This window comes from Sceloporus undulatus, chromosome 6 (assembly GCF_019175285.1).
Source record: "Sceloporus undulatus isolate JIND9_A2432 ecotype Alabama chromosome 6, SceUnd_v1.1, whole genome shotgun sequence".
Lineage (NCBI taxonomy): Eukaryota > Metazoa > Chordata > Lepidosauria > Squamata > Phrynosomatidae > Sceloporus > Sceloporus undulatus.
Window position 1 is genome coordinate 36,536,706 of NC_056527.1, and position 18,995 is coordinate 36,555,700.

The following is an 18,995-nucleotide window of genomic DNA, read 5'->3' on the forward strand; positions in this document are numbered from 1 at the left end:
ACATGAAGATTGGAAAAAGAAAGGTAACATCAATATCAGAACATTTTAAAGAAAAAAAGTTAGCATCCTGACTTCCATCATAAAGGATGATAACATCTGACATCCAGTTTGAAACAGATGAGCTCATAATTTTCAAAAAATTAAATGCGGCTGTCAAGAGGTATAATATCCCCTAAAGCTATAACAGGAAAGTCCTGTAACAGAGATAGATTATAGGTAACTCTTAGGGATTTTTGGCAATTGCCACTTAACCAGAGACATGTCTTGAAAACTACTATGTGCCATATTATGTATTGGACTTAATTTAAATTCTGATATTGCAAGGTGGAAAAAGGAGAAAAAAAGAAAGCTTTCCCCAAGCTAATGCCTCACTGTTCTTTATGACAGGTATTTAAAAAGAAAACACAAACATTCCACGTATTCTATATTCTTCAGACATTTGGCTTTAAGGCAGCTCTATGGAGAGGAAATTGGAATTCACTGACTAATACTTTTTAAAAATGAAGTGCAAAAATGGAAGTTTAAAAAATCAAGATAATTGATTCTATTGCCTTTTAATAATGGAAAATACATTGAATATCCTTAAAATGTGCGGTTTAGGCAGAAACACCATACTAGGCCATACTAGTGAATGTGTTGTGTATTTTACATACTTATTTAGGGCAACTTTACATTAAAAGGTGTGAATAAGTGATGTGGGTCTCAGCTGATTGGTTGTCTGTCTGCTCCCATTTTCTCCTTAATGAAGTTCTTGGAGCATGCCTAATAGTGTTGTATCATGAATGTGAGGACAATGAAGCTAGTGATAATGCTCTATTCAACATTTGATTTGAAGATTTGAGAACATTTAATGTATTACAATTTTAATGGAAGCACAACATAGGCAAGTGAAAAATACACTGAAATACATGCTCAATCTGGTACACTATTCTTAATAAACCTATCTTACAAGTGCAAATGAGCCAGCCCTCTTCCTCCACCTTGTGGTCCTTGAGCAACTGACCCAAAACCTGGACCTTTCCACGTAACTGATTGACAACAGCTTTCCAGTTTGCTGTTCTTAATTTAAATATAACTGATGCTGAATTTAGGATTTTTCTGAAACCCCAGAAAGCTATAACTCAATGGAACATACATTCATAGATTCATAGATATAAGTGGTTTTCAATGTCTCCATGAATGTTTTGCCTTACTTCTCAGAAGATCAGAACTTACATTCTCATTTATAGAAGGAGCTCCTACACATGATGAGGACTGGACAACATTTAGCCTGCTATCTTCTCTGTCACTGAACGTGGGGGGAAAAGCTAACCAGAAAAGTGTAATAAAATTTTTGCAATGGTTATGGGGGATATTGTAAGCCTGAGGGCAGGGAACTGTCTAACTAAAAGATTGTATGTACAGCGCTGTGTAAATTTACAGCGCTATATAAATAAAGGATATATATATATATATATATCAGCTTTTATTCTTCCCCTAATACTCTTTATCTTATTTTGTATAACTGATAAAATAGCAAGCCTAAGTGTTACCTACAAGTATATATAGACTGCTGTCAATGTCTCCTTAACAGAATACTAAGATAAATCTTGACCTCATGAAAAAGTCAAAAAAATACATGAGCACGAAACATACACATTGTTGTATTCAAATGACAATAAAACACATTGGCCAACAGAAAGTTTTATTCCTGCCTTGTTGGAAAGAAAGTATCTCATAACCTGTAAGCATATGGTGACAACCTTTCTTGCTAATATCCCCACTTTGATAGAGTTTTCCTTAAGCTGGTTGTTAGTCTCTTTATGACACATAAGTTAAATGTTGCTTGTAAACCATTACAAGCAACAAAATTGTCATGGCCCACAGAGGTATGAGAACATCTTTCCATACAGACAAATCTATCAGACATTTCTAGGAATGATAGGTGCAAGGAATAATAGGTGCGATGGAGAAAATTTCACTTTTGAGATTTCAGCTAACATGTTCTTCTTTAACGTAACCTTTTATTTATGATATTCAACAGTTTAAAACCCAACCTGCCTGAAAGTGGTCCATCAGCAGGATAATGTATATAAATGTATGCCTGCTTCTGTTGTAGTAGTTAAGACAAAAATACAGGCTGCAATACTATACCAAACATGTTTATACACTGGGCACTCACAGGTCAATGGTATGCATTCATGATAGAATTACAATTATTTTCTTTAAATGAAGCTAGCTAAAATATGCAAGTTTCCAGATTCAGAGTAATCTATGGCTCTTTTATAAGTTATTCAAAGGAGGCACTTCTCTTTAGTTTCTATGGCCTGTTACAGACAGGCCAAAATAAAGCTGCTTCGGGTCACTTTGGAGGTATGGTATTTCAATTATGCATGCATCCTAAGAGGCCGAAAGCCACGCCAAAGCCATGTGCCAGTTCTAAGGACTGGAGTGCAGCTTTGGTGTGGCTTTTGGACTCTTAGGACGCATGCATCATTGAAATACCATATCTCCAAAGTGACTCGAAGCAGCTTTATTTTGGCCTGTCTGTAACAGGCCTTTGAGTCCCCGCTTAGAAAAAAGGCACAGCATAGAAAGGGATGGATGGATGGAGTTTTAAATAAACACATGCACTGATATATATATAATTTATAGCTATTTATAACACCAACAGAATTCTAACCATTGTGTTGTCTAACTAAAAAGACATACCAAAATGGCTTGAACTGTCATTATTTCTATAAGTCCTATACAATCTCTGACATTAAGCCCTCATATTCCTGTTTTAGTCACACTATAGAATTTGTTTTTACATGGTTTATTGTAAGGCATAATGTTTATGGAACTTTGTGATAATTAAGATCTATTTGTTAGTTTTACACCATATATATCTACATTTTAAAAACATGTTACTTCATATTTATAATACTTTACAGTATATCAGAGGTTGGCATCTCTGGTGATTTCAGGGGCCCATTTTCAGATAGGAAACTAGGAAAACTAGGGAAAGTCCACCATAAAAAGTATTTAATACTTGTTTTAAGAAATTCATGTAGTTTGCTACTGAAATTTGATGGCAAGGGGCTAGTGTCTTGTCCGGGATGGGAGACGTGCCCAGATTTACTGAAATTGCCCACACCTGTCCTAATGTAGAATGTTTGTAAATTGTGGCTGCTTGTAGGTGCATTTTTTCCTGCCATACAGACAAGCATCCTTGTAGCACAGAGTACCTCCCATCATCTTAGGCTGGCATGCTTGCTATGATCCTACTTGGATAGAGCCGTCCTGCTTCAGTGATCCATGCATGGGAAACCTCCTGGTTTAATTTCTATAATGTATGGCATATACAGATGTCCAAACAGCAAAGGAGGACAAGGCACTGCAAAATGTAGGACATTTGAGAAAAATAGAGGCCATTTCCAAATAAAAGCTAAAAACCCTCATAGAAACGTAAAGTCATGCTCAAAATGGAGAACATTTTGAATTCCTCCTGGGTAAGCACTTGAGATTAAATTTAGGACATGTCCTAGAAAAGGAAGACGACTAGTTACTTTTTGAATATATCTCTACCTTTCAAAACAGTTCAACAATTTCAAAACAGGGGAGCAAGAATATTGACTGGAATCACAATACTATTACAGCAGTACTGGACCGCCTTCATTAGCACTGATCAGCTTTCTTGGTCTAATACAAAGTGCTGGTATTAACCAATAATATCTTTGCTAGTTTAGGGCAACGATATGCGAAGGACAGCAATGCCCCATACATTCCTACATGTTCCCTTTGATGATATCAGATGCCTTGTTTTGATTGTACTTTTAGACTGAGGTATAGTGGGTCTCCACTTGAGATGGGCATTTCAGCCATAGCCTGTTCCATTCAGCTAGACAGGTTTCATATGAAAAGTTCTTATTCTATTTGAGTTTTTAAAATAAATTCTCTGGATAATTCTAACAGGTTTTCTTTCAATTCTCCTGCGGTGTCATGTCAATATAGTTTAATTGTGCAACATCTTTTAGTTCTCTATCCCCTCTTTTTTGATTGACAGCCATATCAAAATAACCAACCATATGGAAATACCCCTCAAATTCCAGATTTTCCACATCAGATACCCCTTCATTGTAACCATAAGCAGTGTATAGAAAGAATAGGAAAGCAATTCAATCCCCTGTTTAGATGAATGCAGTCCATCAGCCTTGTACTATCTGGAAGAGGCAAAGACCAGTTACCAAAGTCAATGGTAAAGAATAATGGGATCTGTAGTACTAAAAGGAAATGGAGAGCCAAAAGTTCTTTATTCCTATACTATGTGGAGTTCAGTGGTACAGCACATTCTCTGCAGGCAGTTCCCAGGTAGGGTTGGAAAAGGAAGTCCTGCCTAGATCCCAGAACAGGCTTTGCTACTAAGTGTTGACAATACTGGTTTAGATGGACTGGTGGTCCAAGAGGAGGTCCAAGAGGAGGAGGGCAATTTGTTTCAGTCTATGATAGCCTGACAGGTTTTTAAAAAGAATTTCTCATCCCTGTTGCTTCTCTTCCTTTTTGAGATTCCACAGATCCTCCTTCCATCACAGCAAAAAACCCTGTGGTCGCCCAAGCAAATAAGCACTATTTCATCAGTGGTTAGCTCTTTCAACCTGACCTCCCCCCACCAAAAAAAAAGTCAACAAAAGAGTTATCGTCAGCAAAGTTTCTTGTCATTTCAGTTAAGGTGAATAACTTGGGGTAAAATTAAGCTGCTTTGGTTATCAATACAAAAATAGGCTGTGATGCTGCTTTGCATTATGATGTTAATTAAAAAGCCCCCTACTGTTAAAACTATTTTATATAACCTTTCTGATTAAGCAATTAGATAGCATATTATCAGAAAAATTGCTCTGAGTCTAAATATGGAAATAATAAATGTTTTATTATACACCAGATGAACATGTGAGCAATGCATCAAAGTGTGCACATTCCAACATTTTTTTAGTTACAGTGTATTCACAAGAAGTAACTTGACCAATGTAGAACATTTTTTTTAAAAAAACAACCTCATTCTTTTGATCTCAAAGGTAGCCCACACAAAGCATAGCACATATTTTACAGAACCCTGAATTTATCAGTCTTTAAAGGAAGTATAATTATAATTTTTCACATGTTTCACATTTGGGTCTTGATCCAGAGATTGATAATGAAAGGAACAGGTGAATGTGGTTCGTTTCATATGAGAGTGCTCAATGTTGTGGAATGACAGTAACTGAATTTGTAGTAGTAGTAGTAGTAGTAGTAGTAATAAAAATTTATTTTTAACCTGCCTCTCCATCTGGATCAATTAGATATAGCCAATGGTGTCAAAGGGGGTGGGTGGATGTATGAGGAATGTGGACTGTACCAAGTCACAACCCAGTGAAGAGGTGGCAGCTGGTTTGGCCTTCTACACCTTTTGGTGCAGAAGGAGCGAGCACACCCTTCCTGGTTTCTCCATCACTGGGCTTTCTCCCTGATGAGTGAGCAGCAGGAGAGGCAAATGTGCATGCTTCCCAGATGACACTCTTCACAGTGGGTGACATCTTAGCTAGTAACACCATTGGATGTAGCATGGCTTATGAACAGAAATGATGAATATAGCGCGGTACACACCACCTAAAAAGGGCGGCCTGCCGGCGCCTATTTTTCCTCCACAGGAAAGCCACAGCCGCCAAACCACACGGCTTCCCTGCAGAGGAAAAAGAACCTGCAAAAAGCTGGTTCTTTCTATGGCACGGTGGCTTAACCAATGTGCCACTGGCATGCTGGTTATGTAAGCGCTGCATGGTGCCATGCAGATGCCATGTGGTGCTTATGTAACAATGGTGGTGTCCATGTATACAGGGTGCCACCATTGTTATGCCCTCGTCACGTGCTAGAGTTACAGGGCGTGTGGGTACTCCACCCCCAGGCAATCCTTGCATGTGGTGAGGGCGTCACAAACAGCCCATGTGTACTGGGCCTATATTTCAACTGTTTATTGACTACTGCCACATTGGAAGTGGTGGCAGGTTTTGGGGGAAGTCTCTTCAGTTTAGGGATGTGGTGGCTTAGTGGTTAGGATACCAATTCTGATGATTGGAAGATTGAACAGTTGGCAGTTTGAGGTCGAAGAGCTGCATGATGGGGTGAGCTCTTGCACTAGTCCCAGCTTCTGCCAACCTAGCAGTTTGAAAACATGCAAATGCAAGTAGATAGACTGGTACCACTTCAGTGGGCAGGTAACAGTGTTCAGTGCAGTCATGCTGGCCACATGACCACCAGAGCAGTCCTCGGACAATGCTGGCTTTTCAGCCTAGTAATGGAGATGAGCACCAACCCCTACAGTCAGCTATGACTAGACATTTAAGTCAAGGGACTACCTTTAACTTTACTGGGCTGTCTGTTTCAGCCCTTAATCTACTTTCACTCTCTTGAATAGTTTATGTGAATTCATGAAATGGTTCTTTCCCACTTCTTTTGTTTATTTGGTTTGACTCATATTCTCCTTTTCTCCTAACGGGATGCAAAGTGGCTTACAATATAAATAGAAAGTGAACATCTGGAAGAGTATGGAGTTCCAAAGTTTTAGAAGTATCAAGTAAACCATACATCCAATGAAAACAGTACTTTTAAGAGCTTAACATTAAAAGAACTAAACTGCTTAAAATACATATTATATATGAAAAATGGCACACCTACTTGCATATCACTCTACACTGGAGGCCTGTTTTAAAAGAAAGATTTTTGCCAGCTGCTGAAAAGCCAAGGTGGGAGGGCAGAGTGAATGTTTAAAATTATGTCTTGTTTAATTGAGTTATTTGTTTTTTACTATGATTGTAATTTTCAATTCATTCACTTTGTTTTAATTCATGTAGGAGTCACCTTGGTCCCCATTCAGCAGAAAGACAGGATACAATTTAAATAAATAGTGAATTCACATGGGGGGACCTCCAAGCTTCCCCATCGGGGCCATATGTTTCACCTTTGATTCATCTACTGCTAGCTTTTAATGTAGCAAACAGCATTTTGTATACCTTTGAGATCTGCACTCATACAATATACTCTTTTACACCTAAATCAGCTTCTACAACTTTATCCAAAACAGACTTTTTATGGAATAATATTTGCCTGTCATAATCTCTCTCTTAATTCTTCTTTTTAAAATGATTGATCCTCAACTCACTGTGTCTATTCCAAACTAGGAAAAAAGATATAGGAATACTACAAATTCATGATGTAACGTAATCATGAGTGAAATATAGCCACAAGCAATTCTCCCTTTACCCTGTTATTTTTAACATAACTGGTAAGAGAATCATGTGTGAAAATCCATATGATTCAAGGATCTACTAAAAACCAACAACTGATAATCCAAACTGAATATGTTTCAAATTACCAACAGAATTTTCAGGAAAAAATGCATAGATTATCTCACCTCCAATAAAAATCATAATTGTGTCTTTTTAAAAAAATGAAAACAGAACAAAATAAAATCCCCATAGTTAGACACAACAAATATTTAGATAATATGGATAACTATTAATTTTAATGAATTTTTAAAACATAATACTTCTCATTGAAAAACAGCCAACCTTTTCTCATTGCTCATAAATCTATTACCCAGGTAATTTTGTACTTAGGTAAAATGATTTCATTGTGGCATATAATATATATTAATAAGATTGTATGACTTCTTTTAATGTTCTCCTTCTCTTTTCTGTCCTGTCTTGGCTATCATATAATCCCCATTCTGTTATATAATGAATCATATGAAAAAGATAAGGAAATGGTCAGTAGTCACGCATATCTAGAAGAATTTTATATGTCTGTAGAAAGATTTATAATAGGCTCAGTTTTGCCATTTTTTATTTCCAGTAACTAACCCTTGGAATGGCAAGTCAGAGGTATTCAATTTCTAGATAAAGGTTAAAATTTCACTTTTGCAAAATCTCATGTTGTTAATATGGCAAGCACAAAGTGTTAGCCCACAAGGAGAGCAGGAAATAGGAAAGAGAGGTATCTGGGATAAAAAGAAGCCGTAACATTATTGCCATCAAGGCTGGCAAACATATGGCCTGGACCCAGTGCAAAGAAACGGAGTTTTAACACAGCAAAACTCAATGCAGGCTGAGGGCACACGGGCACTTCCATGGATAGATGGAACATCATGCTAACTTCTCCTGTGGAACTGTATATTTTTGCTGGGGAAGTACATGTGTTACACCTTACCATGTTTAGACTTTTTTGGCTGAATCTAGACTTAGTGAGTATCTACACTGCAGAATTAAAGCAGTTTCACGTTACTTTAGTTGCCATCCTGGATTGTGTAGTTTGGTGAGGCACCTTAGCACTTAGATTAAGCTGAATACCCCACCAAACTACAGATCCCAGGATTCTGTAGGATAGAGTCATGGCAGTTAAAGTGGTGTCAAACTGTTTTAATTCTGCAGTGTTGACATACCCGTAGACATGCTTAGTTCTCACTGAAATAAATAGCAGTTAAATTAGTTCTGAGTAGTTTCAGGCACTGATTTTAACAAGACACAGTTTCGGTTGTCTTTGACCTCATGGCTGTCATAATCCCATCTGAGTGTTTTTACATACCTTATTACTCTAGATAATTTATAAAACTGAAAACATAGTTTTTTGTGGGGCTTTCGGGCTATGTGGCCATGTTCTAGAAGAGTTTCTTCCTGACGTTTTGCCAGCATCCGTGGCTGGCATCTTCAGAGAATGCTTGCAAAACATCAGGAAGAAACTTTTCTAGAACATGGCCACATAGCCCAAAAACCTCACAAAAAATTACAGATGCTGGCCATGAAAGCCTTCGACTACACAAAACTGAAAACATTTTTTAAAATGTCAAAAGAGCCTCTGCTTTCAAAGTCATTTCTAAGATATGACACAAAAAGGTGCGGGGAGGGGGGGTTACATAGATGTCGTATTCTCTTGGCCAACTTGCTGAACCCACTCAGATATATTCCAATATATTTTATTTACTGAAATAAATAAATGAACTCCCTAGTGTCACTGTTTTCATCATCCATATGCTTCTCATTCCTGTTCTGTTTGCCTAAAAAATGGTAAGCCCTCTCAGTGGAGACCCTGCTATGATTTACCCACCTTATTCTTTGTAAAGCTGATACACTGAAAACTACAGTGTGTCTTGAAGGTAATGATGAATTTAGGAGTATATACCTCAGGATGCACCTGTGCTATCCTGATAGGCATCAGGGAACAAGGGCTGCTTTGTTAAACACCCCTAAGGTTATATGCTTTATCAGAATGATATAAATGTGATATTCTGAAGTGGCATAAATTAACAAGAGGTTAACTTCAAGCACCTGGTATAAAACCAGCACCTGGTTCAAAACCAGCAATTACACAGCAGTGTGATATCTGAATGATAATAATTTACAAGAGACTTCCCGCTTAACTGAACAGACATTCTGATCCATGATGCTTTATCTTCAAAAGCAAATGCCAGTATTCATAATCACAGTAAGATGCTTATTAGTGTCTTAGGGAAAAATGTGATCCACATGGTGGGGAAAAATGCTAGGCATGAGGGAAAAATGTGATATGGGGGGGGGCTCCTGGTTTGTGGCCTTTGCATTTGATTATGTAGATGCTTTTCTTAAACATACATTTCTATTTTTCTCAGCAGTTTTGTTTACTTTCTCAGCTTGACAGTTCTATAAGCAGCTGCTGACATAGCAGTGGTACATTAATGTGTGAACTGGTGTGTGTGTGTGTGTGTGTGTGTGTGTGTGTACACATACATATGTCTTTCTGTGAATGGGCAGCCACAATTATTAATGTTCATTTTTATGTACAATGCAATACATAAAACCAACTAGTATATATGCTGTGCATAAAAACAAACAAACAATGACTGTCTCTATCACTGCAGTTTACACAGTCTCCAAATAATCCTCCCCCTTGAGAAAAATGTATAATGTTTTAATTCATTGGACAAGATCATCAAAAATTTTGCGGGACTTTTGGGGCCTTTTTAATCAGTGTTTTTAAATTTTTATTTGTTTTAACAACAACAACAACTTTTGTTTACTATTTATTTCCTCAAAATGCTTGGAAAGGAATTAAAAGAGTCCCCATCTTTTAAACTCCCATGAAGGAAGAAAAACAATCTAAAGACAATTGGCAGGTTTTCTGATGGGACATTTCAAGGCACTCTTTCTTTTCAAAGATGAAAAAAAATGTGAATATCATTTGTATTACTTAATCCATATAAAGTTTTGCCATTTTCTTGGAGATATTTATATATATACTGACCTTATGCTGTTACTAATTACACAGACCCCATGCCTTCATAGGAACACAAAGAAACTCATGACTGTTACCATTCAACTCAGGTTTACTATAAATCAACACAACAAAAATATTTAAGTTCTATGGCAGAACATTTGAACTTCTGTCTTCTTCAGCTGCTCTGAATCAATGTACACGGTACCCAGGGTGGAAATTATAGAATAAACAGGACTCTTCGTATGGCAAAGTGAAACTAGGTGTTATCTTCTAGGCTTGTTTGAAATGCTTTTTGATGGTTTAAAAACCAGAGACTTTTTGATTGCACTGAAAGTTTGTAAACAGCTTTAGATCTATCGTTTCTCATCTATTTTGCAGAATCAGCAAAGCCCTGTATGGAAATCTCTGTAATTGTGTGACTTATAACCAAGAACCTTATTAACTTTATAGCAAGGTCATAGAACTTCACACTTCATTTTTAAATTATGTCAGAGGAATAAAACAATTTTCCTTGTCTTTACCTCTAATATCCTGCTATGCTAACGTAGACCTGACACAGACTTTTACTTAAATTAATGAAGCTATTATTATAATTCTCCATAGGGCTATGATCAGTTTTCTATGAAGCAAATCCTGGCTGCCGGATCCTACTGCATAATTCTTACTGTATTTTAGAATCAAAAATGTACAGAGCATCTTTATGAATTGCCTTCATGTAAAGCAGGTCCACATGGAATTCATTAATCTGCCTATGAACTAGACAGTTCTTAACTCTTACTGGAAAACTATAGACAATAAGTTCAGGAGCAGTCCAAAAGCACCTTTCAAAAATAGATCTTCCACATTCAGTTCAAAACTATATTACATTTATTTATTCTCAAAAGATGTTATAAAGAGATTAACTTGACATGTTTACCTGTCCTAGGACAGGACAAAATATAATAACATATTCCCTTTGTGCTGCAACATTTTTTCTCCCAATTGTAGTACCCCAAGAAACTGCGCTGCAAAGACAGACAGCAAGAAACAACGATCTTGTTTACAGGAAGGCATGCCACAGGGACCAAGCATTGTCTACTTATAAAGAGACCCTCCCTAAAAAAGGTAATGGCACCAGAGGAAATATATAAGAAGCCATGCCCTTCTTCCATTAAAAAAGTATTATAGCAATAGCAAGTACAATCCTATACCGCTTATCAGTGCACTTAAGCACTCCCTAAGCGGTTTACAAAGTGTAAACTAATTGCCCCCACAATCTGGGTACTCATTTTAGCGACCTCAGAAGGATGCAAACCTGAGTCGAGCTTGAGCCCCCTTGGCTGAGATTGAATTCGCAACCTTATGGTTTGTGACTGAGTGGCTGCAGTGCAGGCATTTAACCACTGCACCACCAGGGCTCCTGGCATTCTGTTAGCACTTCCAGGATGGGTGACTACAAGCTTTTGTTCTCTAGCTTATTTCACTCCTTGCTATCACTCTTTACAGTCAACATTATACCACATCACTCTCTGGAAACTGTCTTATGTTTCTCATGCTTGGAGAGGGATAAATAGATGCACCAAAAACTTTAAAGTTGGAGCTATAATCTAGCTTCCACATAATAACAGTTTCCTCTGGTTTGAAATGGTGTCTGCCCTTCGTATTCACTGGGGTTCTGTTCCAGACTCACTCTGTGGATGCCAAAAACCACAGGACCTCTAGTCCCAATGGTTTTAATAGAGGTACACCATGTGTGTTGCCTTGTGCATGTGCCACCATTAGGATGAATGGGGCAGGGCCATCTATGGATGCTCAAATCTGTGGATTGCAAGCCCACAGTTGGGGTGGACTGAATGTACTTTTTAAGTGAATTGAGTCTATGATAACTTACATGAAAAATTTCTTCATTCCACTTCATCTCAAAAGTGCTCCTGGATTCCAAAACTGACTAACACAGCTACCTCCTTGAATCTTCTGATCTTAACATTCCCACCTTATCAAGGTATGTTCAGCTTTTCTACCTTGAGAAGCCTACAGCAGACAATCTTCTTAAGAAAGACTGTTCAATTCCTAAATGTCTGCTAAAACATTTCTTCTAAACAATTCAGGCTAGCTATCCACTTCCATAATTTGTGCATACATTTCATTATTTATGCAATGTTTTGTTCTACAGTTAAACTATTTCTGTGTGTGTGTTTGTGCATGTGTGTGTGTAAGTGAGAGAGAGACAAAAATTCCATCAAACTTCTATTGCTCCAAACACAATTGACATATTTCCAGGAAAATGTGAATTATTGAAAAATTAGTCTTCAGATGTGCTCTGAGTAAGATTTACAGGGCCAAGTTAAGGCTTCTTACAAAAATTATGAGCATGTGATTCAGATAAATAGTTTATGAAACTTTTCAGTAGCATGAGGTCTCATGCAGCATGGTTACATTCTTGGCTGCTCTCTGGAAAAAGTGTCTGACACCATGCTCAAGCTCAGAAGGCATATATTACCTGTTCCCCATTGATTTGCAACAAAAGAATTTCTCAGTATTTCTCTTTAACATTTACTCTCAGGGAACCTGTGCATTGGGAGATATTTATGAGTTGCTTTCAGCTTAAAAATAAATCACCTCTAATTCCTCTAAGCGAAATCAATCAAAAGTCTGTAAAAAATGGCTGGTTGTTTGGTCGATTCTGGCAGAAAAGTAAACAGCACTTCAGCTTTTCTCTACCATTAAGGCCTAAATGGCCTAGAAAGTAAATCAATATCTTCAGTCAGCCTTCTGGCGATTGCTTAGCCAGTAGATATGGATTTTCACTGGCTTACTACTCTCCTTTGGGACTAACCTATACTCCTCAGAGGGTAATAATAAGTTCGTTATCTAGTTCAGCTCTTTGTTGTACATTTAAATGGGCCACATCCATCAGCTGCACTTGTTGAAGTTAAGAGATGATGACATCCCATTCCACCTATTTCATAATGAAACACTTGCAATATATTGCAGCATAAACTGTTATAAAAGTCCGGTTTGTTGATAGATTATTGAGATGCGGAAATGTGGGGGAAGGGGAGTCGGGGGTTGAAATCCTAATTTCTGTATGGGATTACTTCCACATTAATGAGAAAAATTTGGTGCTGTTTATTTCTGTCACACATACATCATAAAAATTGTTCATTATTCATATCAATCTGTTTCAAATATTTCCGGTTAAACACTGCTGCGAAGCAGACAGCTGTCAGAACCAATCAGTGTTCTTTGAGTTTGGCTACCAGATGTTTGCTGGACCAAAATGATTCCCCCCTCCCCACCTTGGACAGAGAGGAAAGCACTCATATGGTTAGACACCCGGTGTCTTCAGACAGAGATAGTGATAGGCCGTGACACTGAGTACCCCCTTCAACTGTGCATATACATTCCCCTTATAAACAAAAGTTGTTCTGTACCACTTGAAGAATCCGCAGAGTGCTTTTACTGACATTAGTTTCTCTTTATTCTAAAGGTTAGGCAGTAGCTAAAGAGCTGTTAATCACTCATCTTTTTACCCTTTCAAGCAGACATTATCTCTGGAAACTTTTAAGGTGTTTTTAAAAAACAGCAGCTTTTAGCATGGCAAAATGACTTCGGCTGCTCCAAAACTTCAAGTTCTCCTGATTTGGAAGGAGAACATTGTAAAGCTGCTCTTTCTGTTAACTCAAATCAAGTCTCAGGTAGAGGAAGGATGATATATTGAAATCTATTCTGCTGTATTTCTTTTTTTTTAACATGTGCCATGAATAATGACAGCCATCCTCCAAATAGGTGTTACAACATCAGTATGTTCTACCTACGTTATAACCTTTGTGCATATCTAGAATGCTCAAGGGACTTGAAAATGTCTGCCCCCTTCCCCAATATTGTTATTGTAGCTGTGTGACTTCAAGTCAGTTCTGACTTATGGTGACCCTTAGGCAACCCTATCACATTTTTTCTGGGTCTGAGAGTTTGTGACTTGCCTAAGTGCACCCATAGGGTTTCCATGGCCAGGCAGAATATTGAACCCTGGTCTCCAAAGTTCTAGTCCAGCATTCAAACCACTACACCATGCTGTCTCCCCAACCCAGCCCACTCTGACAGTGAGAAGTGATGCATAAATGACTTAACTAAGTTAGTAAGTAAAAAGAATTGTTACTTTTGGAATTTTAAAATTTGAAATAAATGAATAAATAAATAAGTTTTGAATTAGATATAGCAACTCTGAAGATGCTTCAAATATCTCTCTCTCCTTGGGTTCCTGTGTGGTTGAAGGGAATATTAATTATAAATCTGGAGAGTTATGACATGAAAAGCATGGGACAAAACAGACATAGATCTAAAGGCAGCCAGAGGAAGATAATAGATCAGGAGTACTTTCAGACTAAAAAACTATAGCACTATGATTCCATTTTAACTGCCATGGTTCCATTCACTGGAATTGTGGCATCTGTATCATTTTGTAAACTATCTAGTTCCCTGTCAGAGAGCTAGAGTCACCAAACCACAAATCCTAGGATTCCACAGGATACAGCCATATCAGTTAAAGTGGAATTATACTGCTATAATCATATAGTGTGAAAGGGTTCAAGGATGGACAAAGACTCAAAGTCAGGTAGCCTGCATCGACACTGCAGAAATAATCCAATTTGACACTACTTTAAGTGGCTCAATACTATGGAATTCTGGGAACTGGCCTCCCCTGAACAATGCAGCTTATTCCCGCCTATTATAGAGTCCTTCTTATATTTTCCATCAGCTTTGTTGATCTTATCACCACAATCTTTTTATATTGTAAATAGTTTAATTTAGTTTTATGATCAGGGATGGGCAGTGGGGTGGTGGATTAATTTTAACTAGATTTTATATGTAGTACAGTTTTTAGATGTGGTAACCAACCTTGATTTCCTGTAAAAAGGCAGGGTACAAATAAATCATTGTTGTTGTTGTTGTGGCACCAGAGCTCTATAACAGAGGCGGCTAAATGTCTCACAAAACTACAATTCCCAGAATTCCACAGCATTCAGCTATAGATAGCAGTTAAAGCAGTGTCAAATTAGATTATTCCAGCAGTGTGGATACAGCCATACAGGCAAAGATGGGAAAGAAGTCAATTTTTAAGTCTCTCAGAGCAGGTTGATATAATTCAGAAGTAGGCAACTACGGAAGGGGTAAGAGGCATTTTTTTTTGCCCTGTAGGCTGCATCATAATTCCCAGTGCAACTGGAAGTTGCAATCATGTTACTTCTGGTTCCAAGAACTGTCCAAAATATGGCCAATTGCTGTGGTTTTAGGTGATGGTGGGTGAAGGAGCTAAACTGCCAGATTTTTGTGAAGGTTAGAGTGTGCTATAACATGTCCTTAAAGGTCTTTGTTTCTCCAGCCCGTCTTTATTTTAGTAATGCCGACTCTGCTAAAAACAAAACAAAAGCACTCTTCCAGCTAGACAGAAGGCATGGAAGAAAAAGGGTGGTGGTGGGCACTTGTAAAAAGGAGCTTCTTTGTCAGAGGCTTTGTTAACTGAGGTATGCCTGTATTTTCACTCACACTTCAACGCACTTGCCAAAGTAGGGCAGAGGATGACATTTTGATTTTTTTAAAAAGGTATTTATTTCCCCCCTAATATTTTGCTATATATGTCAGCCAATACAAATGTCATAGTTTTATGTATTCTACTAAAGATGTTGAAATCTGTCAGTCTAATTCTTGATGTATTCCTGAATAACCAGTCAGCATTCTTCATCCATACTACTTCCATACTGCAAGAACAAAACAAATCGAAAGTCCAAAAAAGAAAAGAAAACTACACTCATATGTATAAATCCAGATCTTTAGGCAAAAAGAAAAATATATGCTTGCACTAATTGTCAGAATATACTAATATATATTCCATGTAAACTACAGTCCTAGCCAAGCTATCTGTGTAGTCACCATGTGCCCATGTTACTTCCACACATTCTTTATACTGGAATGATTGTATACAAGCAATAGAAAAGATATATGAAATGTTTCTCCTCCACTGGGATTATTAGGGAAGATAGTCACCTGTTCTTTGTCCCACTACAATGGGATGCTAAGTTGATGAGTGCATTATAGGTTTTCATTTTTCTGTAGTGTGTACCTTCATTGCAAACTCCCTCATGAGACATCTGGAAGGTATCTACAAGAAATAGTTTCATCAGGCCTTTGGTCTTTAAAACGGCTTCTACAGCTGCCTTCTTTTTAATCTGTTTTTAATTTTGTTTTTAAGGAAAGTTCTCCTTTATTTTGTTGTATATTATTCTGTAAGTACTCACAGATGGAAAAGCAATAAGTAACATAAGTATTTCTAATAAAATCACTTGTGTGAGGGGCAAAAAGTACATTCTGAACATGGAATGCACTGGAACAGTGGAAGTTTATGGTGGTTGTACTATGCCTTCTCAACATGACTATCACTAGTTTTGACTTTTTACAGGGAATTTCCCTAAATTTAGTGTAAACCCCCAAGATAACATATTCCTTCTACCATTTTTACTAGCAAATTGTTATCGCCCTTAGCATTGAATCCCCAAAATCTCTAAGCAGTTGTGGTTCCAAGAAGGAAATGTGGATCCACTGTCAAGGTTATCTTGAGAAAATCCATCAGTTCTAATTCTGTATATCTCTGATCAGGTTTGCCTACTGGGTCCTCTGAGAAGGAAGACATCTTCAGAACTTCCACTGAACAGGTCCCCACAGTCCCAAGTCTAACTCCTAAATGGAGTGAATGGATGCCCCCAAAGAGCACAAGGGTGCCAATTAGAGAAGAACAACTGTATCAATTGCTAAATGGTAAGTCAACATTTATGTAATCTCCTCTGATTTAGTTGGAACTATCTATTAGCTTTGAGCCTAGCCCTTTAACTTATATGCTGCAGTACTTAGGGACATTGACCTTGACCCTCTAGGCCTGATTAGAAAGCTCCAACAAGCCAATGGTAAGAAAATTTGATCTTCCTTGTCTTAGTAGTATGGTTGCCCTAAACCTATTGTATGTGCAACATGACAGATATTTTTTGTTCCTATGCAAGGTCCTGACTTCATTCTGTCATTAAGACACTTTGGGCAGTCCTAGAACATGCTTCCATCATCTTGTTTGGGCTCCCATCTCTTCCGAGCAATGGATCAGGGCAACTGACATTCAAGTCTGATATGTAACTATGTCCATGCTATACCCATTTGTTTTGAAGTTAAAACAAAATGAGACTAACAAATCCTGGGTTTGGTGAATATTTCCTATTTATTCAAGTCAATTGTAGGGACTTGGCAGTAATTTATTAAATTTAAATCAACAGGTCAGACTGGCACAAGAATCTATTTCATAAAGCCCAACAATTTATTTCCTCTCAATAACACGCTTGATGAATATTCCTACAGGATAACCTTGAGACCAAAAAGAGAATAGATTAAAGATGCATGGAGAAAATCCATACAGATAGCTGAGTGAATCCATCAGTGTTAAACTGAGCAGGAGTAGCCATTTATGGAAAGGAGCATAACCAGGAGGTAGTAGTGACCTTCAACCTCTTCCAGAATTGCAACAGGAAAAAGTAACGACAGGGGAAACATCCAATATTACAGCAAACGGACTGCTAATCAACACATTATTGATTCCTCATTGTTGTCAAGGTCATTTAGTGTCTTAAAAAATGATCTCACACTAAACCTTTAGAGAAAAACAGAGTAAAATGCTATTAATTATGGAAGACAGTCAATAAGAGGCTGATTCTCTTAAACACAAAGGCAAATCTTGTGTTGTTCTTGATTTATGGTGACAATTATAATGATAAAACATATGCAGTTTTTCAACAATCCCTCATTTAAGTGAGGCTAATAACACTGCTAAGAGGGCACACATAACATATAGGTTAAAAGTTTGCTACTTTTAAGGTAATATAGTTCAACAAAGTAAAAACAATGGTAACATTCCCACTTAAACTAATCTTATGCCATTACTCTGTGTATCTCTTATTCACTGCCACATAATTTTTTTGAACAGTAACAACCTAAGAGTATCTAGGTAGAACAAAGGATGACACATAGTAAAAACCAAAACAAAAAAGCATAGACGCTGTCCACAGTGTCGTTTCAAAAATAAAAAGTTTGAAGAATGTTACTGAATTATATCAATCAAATGCCATAATTGGATAAAAGCAGTGAGCTGTAATGGATAGGTTTACAGATTTTCCCACTAACACATCCTGTGCATCATGTTCCATAGTGTTCTCCCGATCCCAAAGTGCTTTGTAACCCCAAGAAATGGTTTTCTCGATCTTAAATTGTTGCCATGGAAAAGGGGACAAAAAAGTTCTGTGACTATACAATCCTACATACCATCCTTTGGATCTCAGCCTGTGCTTTTAGCTAATATTAAAACTACTGAACTGTTGTTCCTTTTAATCTGTTGTCACTTTTGTAGCACAACACAGAAGATATCTGGTGTGCCTTCCTGTTTCAAGTGAAATATTTCTGACCTAACTTGTCAGCTTAGCCAATGCTCAAGGATGCTGGGAGTTTTACTCTGGTAACATCTGATGGGACATAGCCCCTGCTGTCTCCCATTTTTTGAAGTAATTATAAGAATTTAAAGGCTGTTGTCCAGATTTCACCTGTTTTCTGTGCTAAAAATAACAAATTGTCCCTCTCTAAATAACCATATTAATTTTACATGAAGTGTAATTGTGCAATTTATTTTCAGATGGCTCACAGAAAGCAGCAGTAATAGCCAATCACTTTTCTTTCTGAAGCCCATCAAA

The 18,995-nt window shown here is 37.5% G+C and overlaps 1 protein-coding gene across 1 annotated transcript in view; it reads right to left on the minus strand.

The window, feature by feature from the left end:
• The window catches only part of DGKB (diacylglycerol kinase beta), a 277,224-nt gene that overhangs the window by 78,292 nt on the left and 179,937 nt on the right, over positions 1-18,995 (minus strand). The window lies entirely within an intron of this gene.